Source organism: Canis lupus, chromosome 14 (assembly GCF_003254725.2).
Source record: "Canis lupus dingo isolate Sandy chromosome 14, ASM325472v2, whole genome shotgun sequence".
Classification (NCBI taxonomy): Eukaryota; Metazoa; Chordata; class Mammalia; order Carnivora; family Canidae; genus Canis; species Canis lupus.
Window position 1 is genome coordinate 24440355 of NC_064256.1, and position 5216 is coordinate 24445570.

The following is a 5216-nucleotide window of genomic DNA, read 5'->3' on the forward strand; positions in this document are numbered from 1 at the left end:
CACTGAGGCTTTAGCTCTGGCCCAGTGAGCAGAATCATCTCTATTTGGTTGACGCTCTGAGAATCAAATACTGCTACATGGACTGAATATTATGGAGATTTAAGATATTGAACATTTGGGATCCCTGGGTGGCGCAGCGGTTTTAGCGCCTGCCTTTGGCCCAGGGCGCCATCCTGGAGACCCACGATCGAATCCCACGTCGGGCTCCCGGTGCATGGAGCCTGCTTCTCCCTCTGCCTCTCTCTCTCTCTCTCTCTCTGTCACTATCATAAATACATAAAAATTAAAAAAAAAAGATATTGAACATTTATATCCTTTTTCTAGAGTACCGAAAAAAATACCCTAAGATATGTTTGTGTGTGCATAGATTTTGACAAGATACTAGGGAGAAATTTTAACCAGGTGTCAAAGTTTTTCCACTCAAGCCCAGTAGTATTCAGAATTTTGTTTCATCAGCAGAGGTGAAAATTACAATCTCACAAGGAAAGTAAATCCTTGTATTGGATAGAACACATAAAATGTAAAAACAATTGGTAAGACCTTCCCTGACAGATACAGTAACAATCATGAAGACTGCATAACACTGCTAAAGTATTTGTTTGACATTTATTAAACAGAGTTTAATGGTAGTGACGTTTTAATCTAATTCATCAATTTAATAGTTTTCACGAAAATGCTCCATTTATTTAGATGCTCTATGCATCTTTCCTATTCTCACTAATCATTTTTGTTCATTTGCTATTGAAGTAGGTTGTATTGAAAATAGTGTATCAGAATGAGAAGAATATAGCTTCATAAGGCATTATCATTAAAAATCTATCTAGATTAAGAAGTAGTAAGTAATTATAATTTTACAAGATTATTTTTTCATTTGTCTCAATGACGGTAAATCATTAGACCTGAGAAATCATCCGTATGGATCTATAGATAAACGCCAGAGGTCATATTTGGAAACATAATCATACATTATTATGAAGCTCCAATTTATAATGGGTTTTCTTCTAAAAAAAAATCTTTAGTAGTAATCTCTTCTAATGAACATGATAAATCTGATAGTTATCAAGGGAGTTTTAGCTTCAAATTTCTTTACCAAATCAGTAGAACCCCTAGGATAAAATATTAAGTAGACAAATGATGTTGTTCTGCTGCTTTGGGGAAATATTTTGTACCTAAGATATTTCTAGTGCTGATCTTGTAAATTCAAATATCTAGATTTATAAGGAATCAGTAAGATTCAGGCACTTTGAAGATTTGAGCTTGTATGGATTTTGATTTCTGCTGTTTTTACTGGCAGGGGGTAGAGTGATTGAAAGCCTATACCTTTGTTCTTTTTGCCTGCAAGAACCTCAAGAATAGCCATAAAGAGAGGAGATGATTGAGGCACCTGGGTGGCTCAGTCAGTTAAGTGTCTGCCTTTGGCTCAGGTCATGATCTTGGGGTCCTGGGATGCAACCCTGTATCGAACCTCTCATTAAGTCCTGCATTGGGCTAGCTGCTCAGTGGGGAGTCCTGCTTCTCCTACTATCCCCCATCCCCTCATCTCCTGTGCTCCCTCTGGCACTCTTTCACTCAAATAAATAAATAAAATATTTTTTTTAAAAAGAGGACATGACTTTTAAATATGAACTTAACTGCTGAGAATATTACATGGTGAGAGAAAAAATATGACATTATTAAGTTCTAGCACCTTTTCATAAAGTTGGCCTGGTACAGTTGGTCTAGTTTGAGGAAGTATTGCTGTCTCTAATCATCCTAGGTGGATTGCTTCTGAAGGAAGTTTTATGTTGAGGATATCGTGTCTTCAGAAAAGGCCAACTGGTAATGGAGTACCATTATATGACAGTCTTGACCACTGTAGTCACTCTGAAGAAACTTAATATTATCAGTATCCAGGATTTCTTGGATTTAAATTAATAATAATGATTACTAAATTCTGACTATAGTATAAATTAGAAAAGGAGCTTACTTCTTTACACTGAGGAATACTGCCATCAGATAGAACAGATTTCAGGTGGCCCAATATAACTCTCTTTTAGTGAAGCTGGATTATCAGAATTTGAAAACAGAGGAAGAAGAATTATTTTAGGATACAAATATGGACGATTTTCACACTTTTATATATATATATATATTTTTTTAATCTGTCTCAACAGCAAGAATAGATGTGTTAGGTAGATATAATTTTTCTCTCCTGCCTGTTGGAGATATTTCTTTCCTCTATCATATTTGGTAGGTTTTCTTGGTATCTACTACACTGATAAATGTGTTTTTTTTTCTTAGATTTTATTTATTTATTCATGAGAGACTCGGAGAGAGAGAGAGGCAGAGACATAGGCAGAGAGAGAATCAGGCTCCATGCAGGAAGCCTGATGTGGGACTCGATCCTGGGACTGCAGGCTCATACTTTGGTCCAAAGGCAGGCACTTAACCGCTGAGCCACCCAAGTGTCCCTATGCTGATATATATTTAACAAATCAGCTCTAAAGGAAAAAGCATCTAAATTTGTAGTGTTTGCTAATATGTGTGGTGTATGTATTATCACCATGGCCAAGTTCAAGCTACCAATATTAATTACTAAGTGCCCAGGTGGGAAGAGATGCACACAACCCACTCTCACAAGCTAAAACCATCTGGTTCTGTCACACTAATTCACTGTAGACCCTCAGAATACTGCTTTATAAGCATCCACTCCCGAAAAGCTATTATTCTTCTGAAGGTTATTTTCTTTAAATATATCAGATTATAATCATATCTTAATCTTTTGAAACTTGAAATGAATTTTATTTTCATCCTTATCTATGATATCCTGATTTTATGGTTTATTTTCCAGAAGTACTTCTTATTTTCTTGTTCTTGGGAAGGTCTTGTTCGTTGTCTCCTTGTGTTTGTTTTCTACTCCAGACTTTTTGTTTGTTTGTTTGTTTTCTCAACTTTATTGAGGTGGTGGGGGGAGTCAGGGAAGGAAGAGGTGTAGACTTGAAGGTTTTGGTTTTTTTAATGCAAAATAATTTATTTTGTGTTTGATACCACATGAGACTATAAGGGTGATGGTGCTCATGCCCATACGCTGTCTCCAGGTGAAGTGCTCTAGGCTTCATCCAGAGATATTCGAGAGGCTCTTCACGAACTTTTATGCTGTACTAATGTTTCGACTAAAGAAGGGATTCATCTTGCACTGGTGGAGCTGCTGAAACATTTAACCAAGTACCCTACTGATAGGGACTCTATATGGAAGTGCTTGAAGTTTCTGGGAAGTCGGCATCCAACCCTGGTGCTTCCCTTGGTGCCAGAGCTCCTGAGCACCCATCCATTTTTTGACACAGCTGAACCAAGCATGGATGATCCAGCTTACACTGCAGTTTTGGTTCTTATTTTTAATGCTGCTAAAACCTGTCCAACAATGCCAGCACTATTCTCAGATCATACCTTCAGGCACTATGCCTACCTCTGAGACAGTCTTTCTCATCTTGTTCCTGCCTTAAGGTTACCAGGTAGAAAACTAGTGTCATCAGCTGTTTCTCCCAGTATCACGCCCCATGAGGACCCGCCCCATCAGTTCCTGTAGCAGAGCCTTGAAAGGGTGTACAGTCTTCAGCACCTGGACCCTCAAGGAACCCAGGAGCTGCTGGAGTTCACCATCCGGGATCTGCAAAGACTTGGAGAACTTCAGTCTGAACTAGCAGGAGTTGCTGACTTCTCGGCTACTTATCTTCGGTGTCAGCTTTTTCTCATCATGGCCTTGCAAGAAAAGCTGTGGAATGTGGCTGCTCCTTTATATTTGAAGCAGAGTGACTTGGCCTCCGCAGCAGCAAAACAGATCATGGAAGAAACCTGCAAAATGGAGTTCATGTACAGTGGTGTGGAGGATAAACAGGTGGTGATTATACATCACATGAGGCTGCAGGCCAAAGCCTTGCAACTTATAGTAACAGCACGGACTACTCGAGGAGTTGACCCCTTATTTGGGATGTGTGAAAAATTTTTACAGGAAGTGGACATTTTTCAGAGGTGTTTTATTGCTGATTTGCCCCACCTACAGGACAGCTTTGTGGACAAACTTCTTGACCTTATGCCCCGACTCATGACATCCAAACCTGTGGAAGTGGTCAAAATTCTATAGACCATGCTGAGGCAAAGTACCTTCTTGCACCTCCCCGTTCCAGAGCAGATCCACAAAGCTTCAGCCACCATCATTGAGCCAGCAGGCGAGTCAGACAACACTTTGCAGTTTACATCTGGATTGGTTGTGGCCCTGGATGTCGATGCAACCCTGGAACATGTGCAGGACCCTCAGAGCACTGTGAAGGTCCAGGTCTTATATCCATATGGCCAGGCTTCAGATGATTCATCCTAAACCAGCAGACTTCCGGAATCCTGGCCCAGGGCACCACTGGCTTATCACTCACACCTCTTCCATACTGACTGGACAGAACCATGCCAGGTGGAAGTGAGGTTGCTACTGCCCTACAACTCCTATTCCCGCATTCCAAAATCCCCCTGGATTGAAGGTGGCGAAGTATCACCCCAGGTGGAAATCAGCATCAAGGGCACCATCCCCTTCAGCAAGTCTGTGAAAGTTTACATAATGCCCAAACCCGCAAGACGCTGAGTCACAAGCATTGTCTACTCCAGACTTTCTAATGTGTTTTCTGAATACCAGTTGACTCCAAAACTCTGAGAAAGGGCTCTTGAAATTAGCATATTAAATATGTTCCTTTGGAGAAAGATTGTTAAACTCTGAAACTTTGTCCTAAAGGATCTACCTTTTCCTTAAAGTCTGTTTTAACATAATTCTGTGCAAGGGAGATAAGTTCATTTTAAGAGCATGTGAAAATATAATCTTGATGGACTTAAAATAAGGACTTATTTAAAAAAAATTGGAAGGTTTTCTTTTCTCTAGCTTTGTCATCTGTTTATGGTGGTAGTTCTCAATCATCAGGTAGAGCAGGATCCCCTGGTGAGGTGAAATTTGTGTGTAATTACTCCATGTGATACGCATAAGCACTCTGGATTGAGAATCACTTCCAGAGGGGGATCCCAAGTTTTCTTAGTTCATGACACTCACAGTAACTTTTTCCTAGAACCCCTAAGTCAATAAACAAAACAATACAAACCACCTGAGTACTCCCTGAGTATTAGTTCCAAGCATCTAAATACATTTGAATATCTTAACTTAGCAATGTTTTGAAAAATTAATATACATAAGTTGAAAGAAG

General features: G+C 39.6%; 1 pseudogene; it reads left to right on the plus strand.

The window, feature by feature from the left end:
• The first annotated feature begins 879 nt into the window (after nucleotides 1-879).
• On the plus strand, nucleotides 880-4609 carry LOC112674776 (integrator complex subunit 4-like; annotated as a pseudogene).
• The last annotated feature ends 607 nt before the right edge of the window (nucleotides 4610-5216 follow it).